Source organism: Podarcis raffonei, chromosome 14 (genome assembly GCF_027172205.1).
Source record: "Podarcis raffonei isolate rPodRaf1 chromosome 14, rPodRaf1.pri, whole genome shotgun sequence".
NCBI lineage: Eukaryota > Metazoa > Chordata > Lepidosauria > Squamata > Lacertidae > Podarcis > Podarcis raffonei.
The window spans coordinates 2,956,438-2,982,304 of NC_070615.1; the positions used below are offsets into that span (position 1 = coordinate 2,956,438).

At 44.6% G+C, this 25,867-nt stretch overlaps 1 protein-coding gene across 8 annotated transcripts in view; it reads right to left on the reverse strand.

The window, feature by feature from the left end:
- Positions 1-23,462, reverse strand: part of APBA2 (amyloid beta precursor protein binding family A member 2) — a 110,476-nt gene extending 87,014 nt beyond the window's left edge. For 2 of the 8 annotated variants that reach the window (XM_053364503.1, XM_053364510.1), the window contains exon 1: positions 23,216-23,455. The gene's annotated coding sequence lies outside the window, so the exon portion shown is untranslated. Of the gene's footprint in view, positions 1-22,602; positions 22,622-23,081; positions 23,189-23,215 lie in introns of those variants that run through there. The other 6 variants (XM_053364508.1, XM_053364504.1, XM_053364507.1 and 3 more) reach the window with 6 other exon arrangements.
- Between the last annotated feature and the right edge of the window lie 2,405 nt (positions 23,463-25,867).

A 25,867-nucleotide genomic window follows, 5' to 3' on the forward strand; every position in this document is an offset into this window, starting at 1 on the left:
CAGAAGCTCCTGATACGGAAGCCCTTCTTTGCTTAGAAAGATCAATTTTGTATTGTCTGCCAGATCTCAAAGTTGTTTCCTGTGTATCCTCTTTCTCTTTACCATCTGCCATAACAAAATCTTTTAGTCAAGGTCATTCCCACACTCTTATGCTGTCAGGCAAAAGTTCTAAAATTTTGAAGTCCACTTGTTGCTGAAACTATTCACAAATCCTCTAGAGGGCGCACAGCAGATTCTTACCTTCAAATCAGTCCCACACTTTACAAAAAAAAAGAAAAACAAAAGCCCTCCGAGTCCTCAAAGTCCCTTTCAAATAGTTTTTAAAAGATCCAAAGCCATGGTATCCTGCATAAGACTTTACAGTGCAACAAAGTAAGATGTTTCTAAGTTGAGAGTAGCCAAAGTCAATGTCTCAGTTACTTTTTTACCTTCATGTAACAACAGTCCTTAGCCGGTTTTCTTTACTCCGGCAGTCCGATCCCGGGTTTAAGAGCAGCGGTAAACAGTCCAAATTCTTTTTTAAACAGGCAGGAAGATACTGTAAGGTTTTCTTCCCCCCCCTCCTGCCTTCGGGGGAGGGAGCTCTCTTTTCTTTGGTGGCGGATTCCTTAATTCCCACCAGTCTCCTTTCAAAGGTTACAGCTTGAATGTCTTTTGCTTTAATCTTACTGCAGAACGGAAAGCAGACTTCCTTTTTAGTGCTTGTCCGTCTCGGTGCCCAATTTCTTTAATTTTAGCGTCCAATTAGTCTTTAAAGTTTGATCCTACTCACGGAAAGTTGTTTCTTATTAGTCCAATTCTCAGGAAGAAATCAGCGCTCTCCGCTAATGGCGACGCGGCTTCACTTCGTAGGCTGGGTGAAAGCGACTCTCAGCACCGCTCCACACACCCTCAGCTGTTCCGTAGCCTTTAAAAAGGCTCCTTCACAGCGTCGGGGGGGCGCAAAGGTGCCCGCCGAGTCTCCGGTTCACAGGCTTCGCGCCTGTGATTTTTAAGGGTCCCCGCTCCGCCGTAGCTGCAGGACCCGAACCCACGAAGCAGATCTCCCTCGGGAGCTCCGGGAGAAATCCGCCATTAAGCGCTGGCGCTGACCGGAAGTCTTGGATCCCTGCCAGTTTTTGATACTGGATAGTAGATCACAGCCCACTTGCAGTTGGACATGCCTGGACCAGATGACCCTTCTTCCCTTCCAACTCCACAGTTCTGTGATTCTATCATTCTAAAACAAAATTATCAGCCCCCTCATCTTACTATACACTACAGGAAGAATGTAATTTTCTTCAGCAGCACTGAATACATAATCAGTTTTATTATTATAGCCTATTAGGATTACGGGACGCGGGTGGCGCTGTGGTAAAACCTCAGTGCCTAGGACTTGCTGATCGTAAGGTCGGCGGTTCGAATCCCTGCGGCGGGGTGAGCTCCCGCCGTTCGGTCCCAGCTCCTGCCCTCCTAGCAGTTCGAAAGCACTCTTAAGTGCAAGTAGATAAATAGGGACCGCTTTATAGCGGGAAGGTAAACGGCGTTTCCGTGTGCTGCGCTGGCTCGCCAACTGCAGCTTTGTCATGCTGGCCACGTGACCCTGAACTGTCTTCGGACGGCGCTGGCTCCCGGCCTCTTAAGCGAGATGAGCACGCAACCCTAGAGTCGGACACGACTGGCCCGTACAGGCAGGGGTACCTTTACCTTTATTAGGATTACAGGAGATGTTCCTTGAAATCATTTCACACGGTGGGGAGTGAAGGAATCACATAGAGACTGTTCCATTTTGCCTCATACAAATGACTTCACTTGCTGCAGATTTAAACACTCCATCATTTTGTGGGGAAGAAGGAGGAAATGTTTTCACAATGACAAGACCTGTTTATTCTCTGCCATCCTTTGGCAGAACATAAACATAACCAATGCTGTCAAAAATGGACCAAAGTACATGTAAATCACAGCTATATGTGGCAAGAAGCAAATTTGTTTTTGCAGACTGGGAATGGGACCTAAATTTACTACTAGCCAGAAAAAAGGGTGCAGAGAGAGAGAGAGAGAGAAAGAAATGGGGGTGTCCAAATGCCAGCGTAAGGGCTCAGTTTGGCCCCTGGATGCTCCTTGTCTTTCCCACCCACCATCAGAGCCCTGGATTCAGAGAATCCTCCATATATTTTTTATAAACCTCAGTAGCATTTTCTGTGAGGCATGGATTATCATCAGACAACATGGCAGCTTAGTACCGATTCTGTGGCCTCTGTGACCTCGAGGCACAAATTGCAACTGGTGACCATTAAATCATTCCGTTCCTTTCTCAAAGGGGAGGTGATTCAATGGGCAAAGGTTGGGAGGTGAGTCAAAGTCCCCCAAATAAGTGCTGCTATTGGCATCCGCCCTAGTGCTTTGGACTCCTCCATTCCAGAGAAACTGGTATGGTGCTGGGAGGCCAGAAAGCATCTAAATCAGTGGCTCCCAAACTAAGGGCACTGCCCCCTTAGTTCCATAAACCCATCCTCAGTGCCCCCTCCCCTATGCAAAGACATTACTCAGAATAGCAGTTTGCACACGACACTCAGGTAAACGACAACACAATAAAATTCAAATCAGTAACAATTAATTTCAAACTCAAAATCTGTTAGATAGTGGGTAGACATAGCAGACGATGCAGCGATTTCTCCAAAGCAGCTCTTTATTTGTAAGCTGGAACAGAACTGAACAGCAAACAGCTCAGCCGGCCTGCTTTTATAGGCAGCTGGCTGTCAACATTGTAGCAACAACAACCCAGGGTTTCCCTCCTAAAGTAACTGACGTGGACCTGAGTGAAAACTATATACACGATACTCCTGGTGTCCAGGGTGAGAACTTCAATACATAACAAAATCCAATTAAAGCTATTTAGTTTAATTCAAAAACACTGATAAACTATGGACATAGTGTATATTGATTTCAGTAAGGCTTTTGACAAAGTCCCCATGATATTCTCACGAGGAAGCTGTTAATCAGATTCACGATGACCTTAAAAAATTGGAGAACTGAGCCAAAACTAACAAAATGAATTCCATTGGTGCAAATGTAAGGTTCTACACTTAGGCAGGAAGAACCAGCTGCGTAAATATAAGATGGGGGACACCTGACTTGCCAGTAGTACATGTGAAAAGGACATAGGGGTCTTAGTGGACCACAAGCTTAACATGAGTCAACAGTGTGATGCAGCAGCAAACAAGCAAATGCTATTCTAGGCTGCATCAAGAGAAGTCTAGTGTCCAGATCAAGGGAAGTCACAGTCCCACTCTTTTCTGCCTTAGTCAGACCACACCTGGAATACTGTGTTCAATTCTGGGATCCACAAGTTGAGAAGGATGTTGACAAGCTGGAACATGTGCAGAGGAGGGAGAGCAAGATGAACAAGGGTCTGGAAACCAAGCCTTCTGAGGAGAGCTTGAAGGAGCTGGGTATGTTTAGCCTGGAAAAAAGGAGACTGAGAGGAGGTACAATAGCCATCTTCATATATCTGAAGGGCTGCCACATGGAATAGGGAAGAAGCTTGTCTTCTCCTGCTCTGGGGGGTATGACCCAAAACAATGGCTTCAAGTTACAAAAAAGGAAATTCTGACTAAACATTTGGAAGAACTTTCTGGCAGTAAGAGCTGTTCGCTAGTGGAACAGTTTCCCTCAGGAGATGGTGGACTCTCCTTCTTTGAATGGTCATATGTCAGAGATGCTTTAGCTGAGATTCCTTCAATGCAGGGGGTTGGACTAGATGTCCCTTGGGGTCCCTTCCAATGCTACAATTCTATGATTCTATACAATATGTTGTTTTCAACATGAAGTTCCTGAATCAATGTAATAATTTAGAATGGGTGTTTTATTAACAAGCAAACACACACACACACACACACACACACAAACACATAACATCCACCAATTGACTGAACTGAACCATCTCTGAACAAGCAAATTGACAGGCTTGCTCTTAAGATCCTATTCATCTTAAAGAGACCACATATGTCATCATCATAGTATGAGTCTGTATGTAAAGGTGGCTGCACAACAGGAGGGACTTTTGTTGCCCCAGAGGGCAAGACTTGAACCAACGTGGTTATCACAAGGTAGCTGCATTTTGGGATTGTCTCAATCGCCTTTAACTTTTCTAGATTTCCTGCAGGGCTCCTTTTCCATTCCTACCAGAGACCCCCCTGGCTCTGGGAAGACCTGCCCCCTGCCTTGCAGGCCTTTCCCCCTGGCCTGGGGAGGATGGGGCCCTGACTGACTCCAGCTACAAAAGCTGAGGCTGCTGAGCAGAACCTTGGGTTGTCTAGGGGTTTCTTCCTGGGGAGGTCATGTTGCTGCTGTTTCTGATATTAATTTTTTGTATCTTTATTTTAGATCTTATTATGATTTATGCAGAAATTGTTCAATTTGGTTGTGTACTTTTTGATTTTTTATTCATTGTTTGCAACTGTGTATTTTTTAATGTTGTAAGCCACCTTGAGCGTAGTTTGAACTATGAAAAGCTGGCATACAAATAAAATTATGTGAGTATTGCTACGCTGGTTCTCGCTTTTCCAAGTCTCCTCTCCTTCCACTGTATGGTTTTAGGTGGCTGAGCTTGCAGTCAAGGGCCAGTTCAAGTTCTTTCTGTGCCCAGGCTGTTTTAGAACAGGCATCGCAGTTCAGTGGTAAACCACATGTTTTTCATGCAAAGGGCCCTGGATTCAATCCCTGGCACCTACAAATAAATAGGGGGGGGAAGAAATCTTCAGATGGGGGGGGGGACTGTGACAGACACCTCCCTCCAGCCTGTGGGACTATGAAGAGCCACTGTCTGTGCAGACAGTGCTGAACTTGATGGACCCAACGATCTGACAAAGCAGGAGGCAGTGTCATTTATTCACAGAGAAGACAAAAAGGATGTGCTAAAATGTATCCAGAAAGAAAAAAGAGCACATTGCCACTGTTCTCAAACATTTATCACGTGAGATATAAATAAAACAGAAGAGAAACACTGCCTTTGCACGAAACACATCTGATTTCATCAGTGCCAAATTTGCCAGACAGTTCAGCCACATCATAAGCATGCTAATTCCAAGTCCTTGCGAATCCCGGACAGCTCTCAAATCAGCTAAGCCGCCTTATCGCAGTTGCACAGGGGGACCAGTGTGCACCAGATTTTAATTGCATTGTGCGGTGGACGAAAAAGGATCTTCAAGATTACCGGGCACTTTGTATACAGAACACTCTGAACATTTGCCCATTTGAACTGGCAGCCTGGAGACAAGGCCCTTCTGGGACAATTCACATTTTAAGATGCATGTGAGACAATTCACGACTCAAGGGGTGGGGTGGGTGGTTATGATGCCCACCCCCCTCCCCAGATTCATTTTTAAAAGATACTGTTGTATATGCAGGTGGGTGGGAGTTTGAAAAACCAAACAGCTGCAATAACTGCACACGTCAGTTTTTAAAGACAGGCCAAAGAAACAAGGTAGAATATGGGCAACTACTGACAGATGGGACCAGATCTGACTCCTTAAGAAGGCAGGAGCCCTGAAGCTGAATCAGGCCAGTAGCTCATGTAGCCCAGCATCCTGTTCCCAGAGTGGCCAACCAGATGCCTCTGGGACGCTCACAATCAGGACCCGGGCACCAGTGCCCTCTCCTCACTGTGCATTCAAAGGCACATGGCCACTGTTACTGGAGGCATCACAACAACCTTCACCAGCAGCCATTTACAACTTTACCCTCCATGAATTTGCCAAATTTTCTTTTAAAAGCATCCAAGTTGGGGGCCATCACTACACCTTGTGGTAGCAAATTCCAGAATGTGTGAAGAAGCCCTTTCGCTTGTTTGTCCTGAGTCTTCCAATGTTCAGCTGCATTGGATGCCCCCAAGTTCCATTCATGTGAGGAAGAAGAAAACACTCTTTTCACTTTCTCCATGTGTTTTACACACCTCCAGCACATCCCCTCTGACTCACCATTTCTCTGTACGAGTCTTTCTCCAACTTGGGTCCCTTGCTGTTGCTGGACTATAACTCCCATCATCCCTGACCACTGGCCCTGCTATCTAGGGGTGATGGAAGTTGTAGTCCAACAGCAGAGGACCCAAGCTGGAGAAACACCCCATGACTTAAAAGGCCCAAATGGTGTGTGTAAACTTTCCTTATACTGTATGGGATTAACGGAACCAGGAATATAGGAGATGCTGCAGGAACAGGTGACAACAAGAAGAGTTTAGAAGGTGTCCACCTAAAGGAAGGGAGACTGAGCTGCGGCTGTCAAGATGCTGCTGTGCTACAACTCCCATCAGGCCCAGCTAGCATTGCCAGTGGAATGGATTTATGGGAATTGTATTTCAACAGCATCTGGAGAACCACAACTTCACTACACCTCACCAAAAGCAATGTTTCCCATTGCACCTATTGCTGTTTAGCCCTGATATATTTGCCTACAACAGTAACACAACAGTAACATCTAAGACTGTCTCTGCTGGATCACAGAGGCTTACCAAATTTTTGTGAATTTTTGGGTGCTGTGAACAAAACTATTACCCAGCTGTGGACTCTGCAGGGTCCTTTTCCTTATAGACCAACATGTTTACCCGTGTGTGTATTTTCACAACAGTTTAAAATTGCACAAAAGATTGATTCACCAGTTTTATCGCAAGCCCATCAGGTCACAATCCATGCAAGGACATCCTGCATTATGATAATTAAATCAATAATTTAGCCTCTTATTTCTCAAGGCAGTATGATAAATGAGTTTGTAGCTACAGCCACAGATGGAATATTAATTAATGCAATGCCTTCAGGGTAAGTGTGCTTCTGTGTCATACAAGACACTTTATGAACTATTCTCATCTCAGGTATTGCACACATACACAAGACACCCAAAAGAAAATTGGGAAGGAACCATAAGACACCATGGTGGCTCTCGCCTCTTGAGGCAATGAGTGTGAAAAAGATAAATATGAGTAAGCATTGGCCACCTATGAACAAATAGTGAAGGAGATGGATAAATAATGGAAATTAAAACCATATAAGGAAGTTAAAGGTTTTGTGAATGATTGGTTGCATTATCGTCAGATTAACAAAATGTTTAAAGGTGATAAAAAGAAAAATGGATTTGGATATACAAAATCGAAATTCAAGTTAGAATTGTTAAATAACAAAGTTAAAATATTATCCAAAATGTATAAATTATTATTTGAATGGCATTTGAAAGATGAAGAAGTTAAATCAGTCATGATACACTGGGCTAAAGATACTGGTCATAATATACAATTAGAAGATTGGGGAAAATTATGGAAAGGGGATAATTTTCACTGCCTGCAGTGCTTTAAAGGAAAATATAATGAAAATGATGTACAGATGGTATATAACACTAGTGAAATTAGCTAAAATGTACAAAACAAATAACAAATGCTGGAAATATAAGGAAAAAGAAGGTACTTTTTACCATATGTGGTGGGAATGTAAGAAAGTAAAGGACTTCTGGGAAATGATTTATAATGAGACTTTTTAAATGTTGAAAAATACATTTGCAAAAAACCCAGAAGCCCTTTTAGTAGGTATAGTAGGTGCAGAGATATACAAGCATTATATATAAAAAAGTTGTTTTTATATGTGACAACTGCAGCAAGAATACTATTAGCCCAGTGGACATGCCCAAGGGTTAAGGCTTACTGGGAAACGATATATAATGAACTGAAGAAGGTATTTAAATTTACCTTTCCTAAGAAACCAGAGGCCTTCCTTTTGGGCATAGTTGGCCAACGGGTGCCAAAGAAAGATAGAACATTTTTTATGTATGCAACAACAGCAGCAAGAATACTCCTTGCCAAGTATTGGAAGACACAAGATCTACCCACCGTGGAGGAATGGCAGATGCAAGTGATTGACTACATGGAGATGGCTGAAATGACTGGCAGAATCCGTGACCAGGGAGAAGAACTGATGGAACAGGACTGGAAAAAGTTTAAGGACTATTTACAAAAACACTGCAAAATGTTTGAGTGTTAATATGATGTGGGAAGTGAAGGTAACAGGGTTTGTGGGATCTGGTTAAATGTGAATGAAAAGAAGAATGTTAAAAAGGAGAAGGGGTTATGAACAGAATAATATTATGTCACAGTATATAAGATGAGGATTGGGCTAAAACAATGAAAAATTGGGACATAATAATTAGAAGAATATAAATTTAAGCATGGTTTAAATAAGGGTTTGAATTTGCTGAATTTGATTGGAATAGAGGAACACAAAAAAGGGGGATGTGAGGAGGTCAAGACAGAGGGGTATGGAATTTTGTAAATGTAAGAAAGTGGATTTTTCTTTTTTCTTTTTTTCCTGTTTTTCTTTTTTGCTATATATCTTTGTTTTTCTGGTGTTTCTGTTCTTTATGTGAGCTTTATTCATGGTAATGTTCTATCTGAAATGATGAAATTTTTGATTTGTAAAACCTTAATAAACATTTATTTTAAAAAAAAAAGAATACTATTAGCCCAGCGATGGAAGCAAGAAGAACTACCAACAAAAGAAGAGTGGCAGATGAAACTGATGGATTATACCGAGTTGGTGAAATTAACCAGGAAAATTCGGAACCAGCAAGACCAGACTTTCCTGAAAGATTAGAAGAAATTTATGATATATTTGAAAGACAATTGTAATCAATTGACATCGTTTGTAGGGTTGCAAGAAGTTTTGTAAGGAGAACTATATTAATTATTGCAAAAAAGGACTAAGGCGTTTATTGGGGATTTGGATTTTATAGCAATAACTATTAAAATAAAATGCAAAATCAGAAAGAAAGCTAGGAAACCATTAGTTGAGGTTGATGGAAGTCCTAGGCTGTGATAGCCAAAGATTTGTTATACTGTATAAGATGGGATGTTATGTTTGGAAAACATGTGTAAAAACCAATAAAAATTATTAAAAAAAGAAAAAATGGAAAGGAACAATGCAGATTGCACAACAATTCTAGCAACATTTGACAGGAGGAGGTGGGAAAAGAAAATAGAGGAGCAAAAACTACTCAGAAACGGCTCACTGGTAGCTTGCCAGTGCTGAAAATTGTTCCTTGAATTTTTGGTAATGGCTTAAAAAAAGGGCAGATCCACACTTAAAGCACATACAAAACACATTTAAAGCACAGGACTTCCCACCCAGAATTGTGGGAACTGTAGTTTGTTAAGGGTGCTAAGGATTGCAGAGAGGAAACTACACTTCCTGGGATTCTGATTCCCAGTAACCTCTGAAGGGATCCTGGTTGGGCTGGTATAGAAGATGGGAGACTAGAAGAAGCCATTTTAATTCACCTCTCCAGATGATTCCCCCACTTTGGATGAAGAAGTGAGCAGGCAGGAGTCATCCTGTGTCCCCAAAACATTGGGAGAAATGCAGTGCAGAAACACAGCATCACAATCTGCATTTGGCTTCATTTCCTGAGGGTCACTCCTGGACAAATCACCAGGCCTGCTTTAACATTTCAGCAGAGTGGGGGGGGGGAATGAAAAATAAAGTCCCATATTTAAATGCAGCATATAATAGATGAGCTTTTGCTTCCCCAGACCATTTGAGATTAAAAATCCATGACATTAAGAACTTTAACTGCAGGTGGTTGGGAGGAAATTATTTTTATTCAGCTCTCTGCAAAAAAAAAAAAAAAAAAGGCTTATCGTCTGAGGATGAGGATTTATGGAAGAACTGGTCCCTAGTGATATCAAGCAAACAGAGCACTGGCAGATACTAAATCCTGCTGTATAAATAATCTCCCTAAACCCGAGTCTCTGAAATCCAACAGTGGAGGAACAATGTCTCCATCCCTGGTGCTCTATATGAAATAGTTTGATGAAGGACAGAGTCACGTGAGACACACACAAAGGAACGGGGGCCTCTTGCAAGAGGGGGAGGACACAAAGCCTGCAGAATCCTGGTCTGTCCAGGCACACAGAGAGAGTTGCACACTTGTACCCAACATAGCAAACTGCCACAACCAGAAGATACTGGACATTTGCTCATGGGCAGACTGAGGCATTTTGCTGCCTGTCGCAAAGGACAAGATGGTGACCCCACTCCACATCCAGAAACGGACTTGGCTGGCAGCTGAATGTGACTTCTACGCTGGCAATGGCTGGCACAGCTCCTCCCCCACCATAGCAGAGCAGACAAGTCTAGGAGCAGCCAGGCTTAGGGGTTTCAGGAAGAGATCCAAGAGGTTGCTGCCACACCCTGGCATCTGCCGCCTGAAGCAGCTGTCTCACTCGGCCTAATGGGCCAGACCACTACTTTCAGCTGATGAGAAAATAAAAACCTGGTCTGCACTGCACTCAGGATCTGCTAAAGCCGTAATACAGTTGCACACTCCCTCCCTCCCTCCCTCCCTCTCCCCGCCCCAGGCTGGGCCAAGAATTTCTTGGACACAATTACACTCACAGAGTGATCACACGGTCCAGTTCTTCACAAACTATTTACCATCTAAAGCGCTCCATACTTCAGTCCTAAATGTCTCAGGAAACCTCTCTCCTCCCCTCCCAGCATTATTTTTTATTTGTAAAAATATTTATATACCACTATTCATTTTTTAAAACTGAGCAGAGGTTGACAACAATTGTACATAAAGTGATACCAGCCCCAGATTTAGGGTGGTGAGGTCAGCTCCCCTGCACAGGGTGCCAAGGTGATGGGGCAGAAAATGGAGAGGATCCATTTGGGGGCGCCAAATTTTGGCCTTGCTCAGGGTGCCATATTACCAAAGATTACCAAAGTCTGCCCTGACCATACAATAAAAACCATATTAAAAAGTTAAAATCAGAAATCAGCCCACTATTTTGGAAAGATGTATTCTTAATTGCTCGCATAAGCCTAATGGAACAGAAAAGTTTTCAACAGGCATTTAGAAATTGGCACAGGTCTTGCTGATCTCTCTTGTCAAGAGTATCGCCAACCTGGGGAACAATCAATGACATTCCTGCAGCAGATCTCAGGGACGGAGCTGCAACTCAAGAGTTCAGGAGGTCCCTGAGGCACCCTGGACCTATGTTGCTCTGGACTTTTCAAATTAATACAAGGACCTAGAACCTGGCACACTGTCACCTTAATTTTCCTGCACCACCACGGTCACTTTCCCGCCACACCCTTGCAGGTCTGGCAGTTGTCCTCAAAGGCACCACCTGTCACCTCCTGTCTACAAGGACCAACCCAGCTCCCCAGGGCTTGAGATTGTGCTCACAGGCCAGGTTCCAGGTGTTGTTACTATTACTGTATTGTAAAAATCACCTGGGAAGAGTTTACTTGTGAGAAAGCCTTCCACTTGACCCCTTTGATCTGCAGGTCTCTTACAGGTGCCACATAATACTCATTCTGCACTTGTAAAAGAAGATGATATTTTAACATGGGGCACCTACACTTCGGAACTCCCTGCCTATTGACATCAGGCAGACACCTTCACTGTACTCTTTACAGCCTAAGCAAAAAACAGTTTGTTTAGACATGTAGAATGTTGCCATGTGTTTTAAATGGCTTTTAGCTCTTCAATTTTAATTATTTTCTGAATGTTTTAAATAGCTGTTTTTAACGGCTTTTATTGATAATTTTAGCGCTTTGTTCTTTTTGTAAACTGCTTTGTGTTGGTTTGTTTTTACAATCAAGCAGTATATCTATTTTATGAACTAAAATTAAAAAATGGAAGCTGTAAGGCTGGAGCTCCCAAAGTGAGCTGGTCTCCCTCTGAGGGGATCCTGCCATGCGGAGCTCAGAAGCAGGAGAAGGAAAAGCTCTCCCCACTTTAATGTGAGTAACACCTCATTCACTCAGGTCCATTTACTTCTATGCAAACTAAATGCACACAGCCTCCTCTTCTGCGCCAAAATGCAGCTCAAGCAATGCTATCCTTTCCCAGGAGTCCATTAATCTTAATAGCTTTTTTGGGTTGAAATCATTACTTCTAATTAGATCAACTGCTAGCGGATGGTTCCAGTTATACCAAACAGGGGACAACTGAGATACGTGGTTCCAAGAGAGATTCTGTACAGAGAAAGATTTACTGTAATCCCAAAGAGCTAAAAGCCACCTCTGTGTAAGCATATATAAAAGAAGGGCATTCAGGGAAGTCACTGGACATCACTTGAATTTCATTTCATTTTTTTTAATGTCTTCCGAGAGAGAGAGAGAGAGAGAGAGAGAGAGAGAGAGAGATTAGTTTCAGCTATACCAAGCTTGTTTTAATAATAATAATAATAATAATAATAATAATAATAATAATAATGATTTAAAATAAAATCTACAAGGCCCAGGACATCAGGACCTTAAGGTCTCCCCATTCTAGCCCTTGGAGAAATATGTACATTTGTATTTTGATACAGGTCGTGTGCTGCATTTCTTTGTTTTAAGCTAACCAAACACCCTGAGACAGGATTGAGATTTTAGCTGTGAAATATTTCAAGCACCGAAATAAAATAAATGCATTAATTACTTAGCTTTGCTTTATTGACCCATCTATAAATCTTTTCTGTGACTGGAGAATTTACAATCAGCAATGTTAACAGAATCCCTTTGCTTTCTATTTGCCATCCAATATACCACAGTTCTGCTCCCTTGGACCCTAATACATCAAGTTGTTCTACATAATTAAATCCATGTCCCTAAGTTGACTGTCATGAAGTAGCAGAGGGGAAATAGTCTTAAACCTGCCCCATCTTATTGCCCCATTTATTATTGGTTGTTAGCCACCCTGAGCCCGGTCTTGGCTGGGGAGGGCGGGGTATAAATAATAATAATAATAATAATAATAATAATAATAATAATAAGTATTATTATTATTATTATCATCATCATCATCATTAATACTCAAAACCTGTTTTCCCTTAAAGGTGGGATATGTCAATTTGGTACGTAGTCCACACTTCTCCAAATTTTGTACTGCCGTTCTTCAACAACAAAAAGTATATGTGTGAAAATAGCTTGCAAATGTGCATATTAGGCAAAATTGTGATAATATATGAAATGTGGATGAAGAAGTGTTCAAGCTGGAAAATGCGGAATTGGAATTTCGATTCCTCCAAGCCTATTACCAGTGATGCAATACTTTTAAATGTGTGGGCATGTGTTTAGCTTTTTGTTTTTCAAAGAAGTGGCCGAGGCATAAGAAAGACACACAGTTATTTCCCAATTCTCTTTTGTGAGGAACCAATTCAAAAAACATATTTCCTAATGGAGACATTCTATGCAAACTGCTGTGCCCAGGGGTGATGCTGTCAACAGATGCCAAACTCTCAGAGCATTTATTTGGACTTGTTCTTGTTAACCCTCCAAAGTGCAGTGTGAAAGGACAGAAGATCAGGACCTGCTATTTGCATCTTCCTAAACTGGCCCTGACCACATGCGTCACTTGCGCACACCATTTGTCATGGCCTTGAGGAGCCATCATGGAGGGGCTGCTCAGATCAGGACAAAGGGTGGGGGGTGCCCAAAGAGGTGGCAGCTGAAAACTCTGGAGAGGAATGAGGATGTTGATGCTTTTATAGAATTTATATACCACCCTATGCCTGCAGGCCTCAGGGCGGTTCATAGGATAAAATCAGCCTATAACACCACAAAGGACAGTTAAAATAAAACAACAACAACCCAATAACACACACACACCTGGCAAAAAAAATATCTGGATGCAGCGGATTGGAGCAAGTCACATCAGGACACTGAGAAACATCAGAGGGAGAAGCTACAGGTGAGGAGTCCAGTCCCAGTGAGTGGTCACTCTGCCAGCCCACACCAATGGTCTCAACATCCAGTCCCCTTGCACCTACTCCACTTTCAGCCCCTTCACTGCCTTTTATGCAGCCACAGCCTCTGCCTCCGTCAGCTTCTGCTGGCAAAGCCTCCAGCCACCCAGGAGCTTCCGTTGTCTGCTGGATCAGGCGAATGGCCCATCTAGTCCAGAATCTTGTTCTCCCAGTGGCCAATGGGAAACCCACAAACCAGACCTGAGCACAAGAGCATGCTCCCCCTCCTGCAGTTTCCAGCAACTGGCCTTCAGAACCATTTACTGCATCTGACTGTGGACTTAATCATACGGGTAGACCGGGCCACTGAGCCTTGAATGGGACAATACTAAGCCCATTTACCATGCCATGGTACCTGTGTCATGACTCTTGTGGTGATTCCTTGGCCTGGCTGGCCACAGAATCCTTTGCACTAGGGAGGAGAGGGCTCTCAAGGGCTCTGCCCTGCCCCTGCAGGGGGGAGCACCAATGCTTCTGAATACCAGTTGCTGGAAACTGCAGGAGCAGAGGGGGCTCTTCTGCTTCAATCCTGCTTGCTGGCTTCCCACAGGTTATCTGCTTGGCCACTGAGAGAACAGGATGTTGGACTAGATGGGTCATGGACCTGATCCGGCACGGTTCTTCTCATGTTCCCTCTTCGCCCTGCCTATGGTAGCAAATTACCTCATAAGCCAACCTTTCTGTCCTTCCCAGAAAAGCCCCGTTTGGCGCACTTAAGCGACTTATGGATGCAAGCCTGTGATTAAAACAGGAAATAAATGGAGACCAAGAAGAAGGAATATTTGGATTCCATGCACATTCTGTCTCTGACCTAAAGGTTGCTGTAATAAAATGTCTGCCACTAGATATCAGGTGCTATTTAAAAACTAACAAATTGCCTGTCATTGTGATGGGAAATGTGGGCGGGTGGGGAGGGGGGAGAAGTTATTGCATATTGTAAAGACTCCTTGGGGTGGAGAGCACAAGAAACCACCTCGTGCCGAGTGAGAACATCGGTCCATGGAGCTCAGTACTGTTTATGTTGAAGAGCAGCCCAGGGTCTCGGGCAAGATTCTCTCCCAGCCTGGGACCTTCCGCATGAAAAGCATAAAACCCCTCTTCTATCACAGAAGTCAAGGAGACAGACATGGGAGCTTCTGGGTGATCTCCTGTTAGGTACTGACCAGATGCAGACCTGCTGAGCTTCAACAGGGATGCTCCATCACATGCCAGTAAGCCTTGGCCTGGGTCCTTGATATGTCAACCATTGCACAGCCAGTCTATCTCTGTCCCCTCCAGCAGTACTTCCCTGCACTGCCCATATTCTCTTCCAAAGGACACACATTTATCAACAGCAGTTAGCCATGAAAGCACCAGCTTGGGTAATCCTTCTCCCATCCTAGGTCATCCCTGCTGCTTCCAAGCTATACTGCCTCATGTCAAATAGGGAGGTGGGAACCAATGCCTAAGGTTTCCTTTTGCTTACCTACTTACAAAATGCTCTCTTAGATGATGCTCACCCTTCCCCCTCAGGCCACATGCCCACTGGAGTCTTCTTCACATGCAAGTGAAAATCAAAGCAATCTTTAGGTATCAGAGGGTTGTCTCTAATGGAGTGTCTACACCCATGTAGACACATGTCTGGAGAAGGACCATTTGGCTCAGGGACAGCATGCATGATTTGCCTGCAGAAGGTCCCAGATTCCATCCCTGGCTGGAAGAATCAGGTAGCTGGTGATGGGGAAAGAACCCTGAGATCCCCCTGGAGAGTCAGTGCCAGTCAGAGTAGACAGAGCTAGACAGACAATAGGAAGTGGCCTGACTCCAAGTCAGGCTATGCTGTTACAATGAGATTTTCCCAAGGAAAAAAATCATCATTAATCACTTTCTGCACAATAGTCAAGGCAATGCACAATAAAAAGATCCAAGCTGAATTTGAGCTAAATTTATGCCTGCACCCAGATCCAAGCTACACTGATGTCTTCATCTAGGAAGGGCTCTTCTGAGGAAAAGCCAGGCAGGGGTTCAGATCCAGCACAACACACACTTCCCACAGGAATGCTTCTGGAGCTATTCCCATGAACAAGAGAGTCTAGAAGCAAGCCTGTCCCAAACATTTAATGCTGAAGGTGGAAATTCCAAATGGCAAACATGACACCACCTGATGCTGAGATTTTGCCCCAAACTGAAAGCTGACTGTGGAATCCAAATTCAGCCAGTAGACTTTATGCATTGGTTTGTCACTTTGAGATGAGAAACCAAGTTCATGACACAATTTCTCTTGTGGGATTCTCACATGGCGACAAGTCCCAGCCTGAGGCAAACCATTGAAAATTGGCACACAGTAAACAAGGTGGCATCAGAATCCTTTGGCCGGACACAGATTTTCAGACAACCAAGTTCCTTGTGCTTGCCACTTCACTTCATAGTGAGTGAGGAAAGTAAAGCAAATCCTGCAGAATTAATTCAAGCACACGCATCCTGATTCCACAAAGGCAGCTTTTTCCTCAGTAGGTTAATCTTAAGTGTCACTGAATGCAAGTCCAAGCTAAGGGGTTGTCCTTCACCAGCCTCCTGGTCAGGTAAGAGGATGTTTTTGAGCGGGACCCAAGCTCTGCTCCCTTCTGTGGTGGCTGCCCAGGAGGCTTTTAAAATGATAGGTTCGCAAATAAGAGTTTTGTTTTGTTTTTAAGGAGGAGATTAGCAAAATGTTCAAGCAAAAGGGGAAAGGGAAAAGATGCAGCTGTAGCAAAAATCCATCACAAACACATTTTAGGGTCAACCCTGTTTTGATAGAGAGGCCATTTCTTGGGGTTAGGATGGAGAGATGGGTTTTCTCACAACTCAGTAAAACTAGAATTGAGTTACTTAATAGTTTGAGGCGTGGAACCAGGAGACAGGAGGCACAGAGAACCACAAGGAGGAGGCAGTTGAGGAAGGGGCATCATGGCAAATCAGTGGTGTTGCTAAGGCTGAGCTTTGGAGCCCAGTCCCAAGTGTTCCCTGGTGGGCAATGCATTTGGGAGAAACTGATTTGGGCTGGGGATCTGGGTTCCTTTGTATGGTGCTCATTTGAGGGAATAAATTAGCAGAAGATGACTAAGGGGGGCAGGGAACAGGGAGAATTGATTTGATGTGGAGCAAGATCTGTTGGGAAATTAATTGGGGGCAAGATGCATTAAAGAGGAACTGATTTGGGGTGACCTGTGGTGGGGTGCAAATTAAATTTAAAAAATAATGGAGAGATTTGGGTGGGAAATTAGCTGGCTTGCCTTCTGTGACTTATAAATTCTAATTTTCATGCATGTGTGTGACAATGGGCTCACGCACCAAATCTTCTAAGTACCTAGCAATGTTCCTGTGTCAGACACACCACTTAATACACCCCTGCAAAGAGTTACTTCCACCAGCTGTCCTAATTGTTCCAGTGTCTTGCAGTCTTATCTTCAGAGATTTAAGAGTATGAAGGTCTTTAAAAGAAGGAGCTAAGAAAACAAGTGCAGTAATTAATCAATGGGTCAACTAAAGTGCCTTAATTGCATGAAGCATTTCAAGCGCACACACATTTATAAACTTCCCATTAGGAAACTGCACACCATAAAATGAATTGTACAGTGCCCTCCAGAAATACAAGTCAAATTAAGATATTGCCACAGTGTGTTGCATTTGGAAAGTGTAAAGGCTGCAGGGACAAATGCTACAGAAAATATTACTGTTGCAACATGTGGGTGCTATTGAAAAACTATGTTTACTTGTTTTCTCAAACAGCTCCTAATAAAAATGAAAAGATATGGAATTTAGGAAGCTGCCTTCTATCATTTCAGACTCTTTCTCCACCTAGCCCAGTATTGCCTTCTCTGACTGGCAGCAGCTCCCCAGGGTCTCAGGCAGAGAAGAATCTTCCCTATGGCCCCTTCTTTGGAATGTTCCAGGGTCTAAGGGGAGCCAGGAAGTTCCTATTCCGCGTCTTGCACAAGCAACACATTCACTAGGCGGTCTTAAGAGAAGGACATCTCCCTTTGCCCTCCACGCCAGGCCTGCAAGGAAGGGAGTTCTGACTTGGAGGGAGAGTTTGCCATTTTGGATGAAAAGAGGAACCTCCAATTTGTGCTAAAGACGAAGTAACTCAGTGAATCAGAGATCAAGAGGGAGGGAGAGAAAGGAAACAGGAAAGCACAAGTCCCAATCACCCCTTGGTAAACCATGATTTGATATTATGCATGAGCCTGCAGCCTGCTCCTTCTCAGGAGGAAATCAGGGCCTATGGCCTGTACCACTTCACCCATCATGTGGGGAATCAGCATTTCTTCATATGGATATATATTTTAATGTGCCTTAACCAAATAAGCATTCCCTAAGGCATACACACATATTTTGATACCAAAATATTGAATTTTACATTAAAGTTAAGAGCACATATTACAAATATGATAAATGGAACATCCCTGAAACCTTGCTGATGGCCAGCTCTGTTCCATCCTTTCTCCAGAAGCTATCATACCAGCTCACTCTCAGATCAGCTGGCCTAGGCTGCCCCCTGCCCAGCATGTGCAGACAGGGACTCTTACTTGAAAGTAAGAAAGCGATCCTTATACAGGCAAGTTCTATCACAGCCTGCCAACCCAGGCCTAATTGTGACAGCACTGCTGGGCTCATGGTATGGCCACCAGGACAGGTTTGTAGATAGCCACTTGCCTAGTTGTAAAAATTGCCTCCAAGGAGCAAGTCAGAAATTACATATACTGTAAAACAAGAAAATCTGTAATAAAAATACATCAGCCTTCAAAAAAGAAAAAAAAAAGAAAAAGAAATTACATATACATATGTGTGTGCATCTGGTGTGCATTTTTTTGGTCCCTTTTCCTTTAAAGGTACAAAATGACTAACAATGTGGGGTGGGGGAGATTGGCTAGGTAACATTTAGTCTGGGCTACTAGGTTTTATAGATTTATTTGCGAGGCTGGACACGGGTGGCGCTGTGGGTTAAACCACAGAGCCTAGGACTTGCCAATGAGAAAGTTGGCGGTTCGAATCCCCGCGACGGGGTGAGCTCCCATTGCTCGGTCCTTGCTCCTGCCAACCTAGCAGTTCAAAAGCACGTCAAAGTGCAAGTAGATAAATAGGTACCGCTCCAGCGGGAAGGTAAACGGCAATTCCGTGCGCTGCTCTGTTTTGCCAGAAGCGGCTTCGTCATGCTGGCCACATGACCCGGAAGCTGTACGCCGGCTCCCTCGGCCAATAAAGCGAGATGAGCGCCACAACCCCAGAGTCGGCCACGACTGGACCTAATGGTCAGGGGTCCCTTTACCTTTACCTTTACTAGAGTATAGTTTGTGAAACATCTCGTACAAAATTCTCCCAATATACACATTTTCGTATGAAATTTTTGGTATGCAATTCTGCCTAACACTAATATGTATGTTACATATGCATTTTGAGGCACACTTTGCCTAACTCTATGCATTTTTGCACACATTACTTGGTGGAAGAACAGCACTGCAAAATTCGGAGAAGTGCAAATTTCAAACGATGGCTTTGTTTTGGTTCTTGTATCATTTTGCAAACTATGAATCAAATAGAGCCACCTTTAAATGTGAACTGAATCACATTTCTCCCACACTCGTAGCCTCAGTAGCATGAAAGAGTACAGTAACCAGTTTACACACCACATCTCTTCCCAGCCAGCCCAGCTGCTGCTTTAATTGCTGGTGGCCCATTGCACGAGAATGAAGACCAACTTGGCACACACACACACACACCCCCCCCCGCAGCTGTGGAACCACAACTCATATCAGCCGCAGCCAACATGATGAAAGACGATGGGCGCTTCAGTCCAGCAACACCCAGAGGTCCACATTGCCCACCCCCATGAGGCTAAGCTGAGACAGCCCCCCCCCAGCCCCAAGCTTGCATCCCAAGCCCCAAGAGCAATTCCACAACATCCTCACAGCAACATTATGAAAGGAGAAACCAAGCAAACCCTCCAATCGGAACTGCATGTAAAGCCCTTCACAAAACTGCAGCTAAGAATGGCATCCCAGGGGCAAACTATGTACCTCCCCCACAACATGGGGAAAACCTTAATCCATGTTACAATTTACCCCCATCCCATTTTTATTTATTTTTATGTAGTCAGATAAAAGTAAAATGTAACTGAACACAATAATAAATAATCAAATATTTCATGCATTTCACTAGGAAGACTTATCAAAACAGAGCATCAAGTCTGAGAGCATTCAGTCACCTTCTGTTTTCCATCTTCACAAGGACACCAGAGAAAAAGGCCTTGCACTGAAGGAGAAGAGTATCGGCAATAAGCAAATTCCAAACTGGAAGAGTTAGAAATTCTGAAGTGTCACATAATGTTAGTGTTCTTTTTATATATGTAACTAATAAAGTCAAAACCAATGTCAAGAAAATGTTCCTCTTTTTGCTGCACCCTGAACCCAAGTCTGCATCTCAGTGAACCCCAAAAACCGGACCATCTGGTAACAGAGCTTGAGCAAGGCTCCCTTCAGGTGCTTCCAATGCTTTTTACGTTTCTAAACCCAACCTTCTTCCAAGAAGCTCAGGCTCAGAGAATGTGATTGCTTCAAGTTCTGAGCTTTGTGGCTGAGTGGGGATTTGAACCCAGGTCTCCCTAGTCCAGCAAAGGAAATAAAACGCCGGGGAGGGGGGGTTGTGACAGAAAAATGCACATTATGTAGGCATCATGACACAGGATAAATCATCCTGTGTGTTAGAGGAAAGACTAAGAAGAACTCGACAGAGTGAGGCATATTGGTAACCAGAGCGATTTTCAGAGACCACCACCACAAGGCCTATGCATGTTTGCTCAGAGGTCCCACCATGTTCAATGGGGCCTATAATTTCTGTCATCACTGCTGCATTCTGGATTGAAAGCAGAATCAGGCCCTGGACACCCTCCAAAGGCAGCCCCACTGACCCTCTGCAGTCCAACTCTGCAGGTCTTATAAACCCAGCCTTCCATCTGTGCCATGCACAGCAAGTGCTGAGCCCACCCACACCAGGCACCGGGCAACCTCAGGCTCTGCCACAGATGCCAACCAGCTGTGGCAAGCTGGTCTCCCGAAGCCCACACCTCCATAGGCAGGATTCAGCATTGCTACAATCTGCATAAGGGGGTGGGTTGGGGGTGGGGGGTTTTTTAGTGCACACTTTCTCACTGGGGGCACACAGAGCACATTGCCCAACCTCCCTTGACACATTAACACCAAAGGACCCATCTCCATGTTACAAATGCTGCCAGGAGGTGGGGAGCACCAAGCACAATAATTTCATTAATGCAGCAATTCAAATATTCTGGTCTGTGTCCCAATTTCGGTGTTTAAGGGATGGATGAGGGAGGGGAACCCACTCTTCCCCCACCCCTCTTCCAGTGCTAACATCTGAGAGAATAATCCAAGCAGAATAAAGGTGGGGGGTGAATAGAGAGAAAAAACCAGGTTATAATTTGTCACACTGTTTACCCCAAGAAAGATGAAGCGGAGAATTTTTAATTGAGTAGCTTCTCCCTCCAGACCTCATTATGGAGGGGAGGAAATAACTCGATCAAAAGCTTCAATTCAGTTGCTACACCGGAGGCATATATCCATATATATGGAAAGCTCAGGGAAAGAGAGAAGGGGAGAGATATGCTGAATTTCCCTAGTTTTCCTTCTTCCATCTTTCCAACTTGACTAAAACAAATCTACTGCCAAGCCATCAGCACTGCGCACCTGGGAGCAAGATACAAGGTCAGAACACACGTGGGATATCTGGACATGTAGAAGGTCAGGATGTGGTCGGAAGAGGATTTGGAGGACTGTCCCATGCAGGTGTCATTACTCAATTTTGGACTCTGGACCAAACCATCGTCCAGCCCCCTCCCATACCCCACATACCCTTCGGGGGGGGCGCCTGGCCTTCTGCCCTGACATCCAGTTTCATTTTACACCTGCCAATCATGAGTATCAGGAAGCCCATGCTGGAGACACAAATCCGGGAGGGGGGGCAGATGTGTCAGTCCGGCTAAGCAAGAAATCATATGCATCTGAGCTCACCCTATGATCAATCTGCTAATCTTTCAGATGCCACAGGACTTCTGTCACAAGGATTAAATCACAGAACAGGGTTTTTAATAAATAAATAAAATTCAGTGTTGAAAGATAGATGATGGAGGACACATCACAAGGAATGACAGCGAAGACAGGTTGACCCGGAACAAAGCAAAGAGACTTGGGGGGGGGGGTCTTAAAGGAAGGTTCTGCTCTCCTTGCCTCTTTTCTGGATGGAGACTGTTCTCCCTCTCCTGTGCGCCCGGCATGAGGGAGATCAGCCAGCCATGGCTTGGCTAGCAAATCTCTCTCTCCCTCTCTACAAGTCCCACAATAGCAGAGAAGAAAAAAGATGCCATGGTTGTGCCAGGAGGAGAAAATCTCCCTGCTTAGTCTCCATGTCTCCTTGCAAACCAGACATACACAGCCCAAACCTCCCCTGCATACAGGCACAACTGTTCATTCCTCTGAGCCCCAAGCCATAGCAACAGATTGGCCAGCCTAGTAGGGGGGGGGGCATTGCCTTGCCCTCGTCACCCACATCTTGGCAGAAAATGCTTAATAAAACAAAAACACACCAAGGAAATACCCAAAGGCATCGGGACTGTGATACCTCTAAGTGCTCTGCTCCCCCCCCCATAAATGTGTGCTTTTCAGTGGAGGGGGGAAAGAAGAAAAGTGGATAACATCTCCCCCCCCTCCAAAGCCCCTGCAGTACACTTGCGTGGTTTCTCATGCACTTTGCTCCATCTGCCCCCAAATCACCTGCACTGCTTTAAAATAAATAATAATAACAACAACAACAATAAATACCTAGTGAGATAAGGCTATATGACTTCTGACACACAAGTCCACACTCTCCTCCCAGTAGGGAAGGGAACTGTGGGTGGAGGGTGGGTTTCTTTGGGGGGGGAGGGATGTGCAGAGATGGAAAGAGAGAGCAGGCAGGAAGGGTGGCAAATAGGAATGCAGCCCCTTGCAAAAACAGCATCCTGCATTGCACTGCCAAAAGTTGAGGTGGGGAGGGGTAAGAAGGGGGGCACAGGTGTGTCCTCTGAGGGCATTACCCCCCCAAATGCAGAGGGGAGGAGGAGGTGCGCTATTCCTTGGACCTCATCATCCCACCCTGTGCAAAAAGAGTGTGTCTGCATCCCCCCTCCCTATCCAAGAAGCGTAGCCTGCAAGGCTCCGGGTTTCTGCGCCTCTAGCTATGGCTCGATCGCCCCCTCCCCTGACTTTCGAGAATAAAGGAGCCCCCGGGAGCGGGCGGCATCCATGCAGAAAACACCCACCTCTGCTAAGGATGCACAGGAGAGCAGGCAGCCTAAAAGCCCTTCGCGCCCATCCCCATCCCCGGGAGCGCTGGGGCTTTGTCTCCCTCGCCCGCCCTGGGGGCACAGCCCAGCCTCGCGCGCCCCTGCCTCACCTGGCCAGCGCAGGGCGGGGATGACTTGTCCTCCCCCGAGGAAGGAACCGGACTCCTTGCAGGCGGCCTGAGGAAGAAGAGCAGCAGCAGCAGCAGGAGGAGGAGGAGGAGGAGGAGGATGGGGGGAGAGTCTGGAGGAGGAGGAGGAGGAGGAGGAGAGCAGCCGCAGCTGCCAGGGCTCTTTTGTACGGCTCCTTCTCCTGCTTCCCAGCCACACACGGAGACTACTAATTAACCCGGGAAGCTGAGTGCGCCGAGCGCGCCCGGGAACCTGCATGGAGCTGGCGGGGAGCGGCCGCCTCGCAGCCCCCGGGGCCGCCCCGCGAGGCCAAGCAGGTTGCCCGGGAGGCTTGGCTGGAGCAGGCCTGGCGGAGCTTCTGGAAAGGGGCCTGGCGCGGAAGCTGGCCTTCCAGGGTAGACTGCCCCTGCATGGAAGGTTCTGCCAAAGGAGGAGTCCCTGCCGTGCTGCTGGAAGCCGGCTCGGTTGCAAGCCGGGGTTCAAATGCAGACTGCCTTTGTGGAGGGAGGTTCCGCTGAAATAGCCTTTGAGGTGCTTCTGCATTCTGGCTAGTGCAGGCACGGCTGTAGCCAGGATTCAAGGGGAGACCGCCCCTGTATAGGGAGTTTTCACTTAAATAGTTATTGGGTTTCCTTGTGGTTATGTTGAGTTGTTGCTGGTGTTATTATCAGAAAAAGAGTGTCCCTGTTTTAGGTGGCCACAGTCAGCAATGACGGGGGCAAGGGCGGGATTCTCTGTGCCTCCAGACAAGAGCAACTTGGATCACCTCCTTGCTTGCATCCATGCAGGCATCTCCCTTGCAAGATCTGGCCGAATGTGACCTCCCCTGACAGTGCAAGAATTCAATTTCATGACAATTCTGCATAATTTAAAACATATATATATATATATATATATATATATATATATATATATATATATAAAATAATGTTCTAATGCATCTGGGAAAGTCTATGCAAAATACTTTGCAACCCTGTAATATTACAATTTATATTTCCCCCTTTTTCAGATAGAAGAAACCTGAGGTGCAGAGACAGCAATACAGTGGTACCTTGGTTCTCAAACTTAATCCATTCCGAAAGTCCGTTCCAAAACCAAAGCATTCCAAAACCAAGGCGCACTTTCCCATATAAAGTAATGCAAAATGGATCAATCTGTTCCAGACTTTTAAAAACAGCCCCTAAAACAGCAATTTAACATGAATTTTGCTATCTAGCAAGATTGTATCCATTGTATCCATTGCTTTCATTGATCCATAAAATGAAAGCAATAATCAATGTACTGTACAGTGGTACCTCAGGTTAAGTACTTAATTCGTTCCGGAGGTCTGTTCTTAACCTCAAGCACCACTTTAGCTAATGGGGCCTCCTGCTGTTGCTGCCGCCACACCACCGGAGTCCAATTTCTGTTCTTATCCTGAAGCAAAGTTCTTAACCTGAAGCACTATTTCTGGGTTAGTGGAGTGTGTAACCTGAAGCGTATGTAACCTGAAGCATATGTAACCCAAGGTACCACTGTACTATAAAATAAATACAACAGTATTGTAGATGATAAAAATTATCATCCACAAAGTCACAAAAACAAATTAACCAAAAAAGCCTCAAAAACAAAAATGCAAAATAAATAGCAAAAGCACCAAACTTAGTCTGCTCCGGAAGTCTGTTTGACTTCTGAAATGTTTGAAATCCAAGGTGCAGCTTCTGATTGGTGCAGGTGTCCTGGAAACAATAGCCAACAGCCACGTAGGATGTTTGGCTTCCGAAAAACGTTAAAAAAACAGAATACTTACTTCCAGGTTTTCAGTGTTTGGGAACCAATGCATTTGAGAACGCAAGGTACCACTGTAATATCTAGCAGAACTAGGTTATTTGAACCCAGGACTCCTGTGTTGTGTTCATAACATTGGAAACTGCCCTTTGCTGGGTCTTTCTGGTCTAGCATTGTCTCCTCTGACAAGCACATTTCCCCCCTCAAATAATTCTGGGCGCTGTAGTTTACCCATTATAGAGTCAGAATTCTCAGCAGTGCCCAGAATTCTCTTTGGGGAAAATGTGCTTCCAATGCACATTAATGGTGTAGTGTGTACACAGCCTAAGATCAGCCCTGGGGCCCTCTGTACGAAAACCAGATGCTTTGCTGCTGAGCTACAGCCCTTCCCTGCTACTACGAGCTTTTATTAATCCTGCTTCTTGCAAAATTGTTTTGTTTTTGTGACCCTTACTTGTCTCATGCTATGGGAATGGTTTTGTGTGGGGTTAAGCAAAGAGCTGCAACTGACTCTCTAGTTCCTTAATTAGTGTAGATGATGGATGATGAAACAAAGGACCAACCTTTCAGCACACTTTGGTGAGGGATATGGATAGGACAACTGAAGATGGTTTGAATAAAGAGTTGATTCTATATTTATTGTTAATTGCCATGATGGTTATTGGAAGAAAATGGAAATATTTAGAAGGATTAAATAAGGATTTATTATTTTATAGTCAAAACTGGGCTATAGCCACTGTTGAAAAATTAACTCAAAAATGAAAGTATGCTAGAGGGCAAATGTAAAAAAGATTCTTTTTCATCTACTTGGCAAATTATTTCATATATTATTGATGATAACAATGTTCAAAGGACTCCTGTGAAAT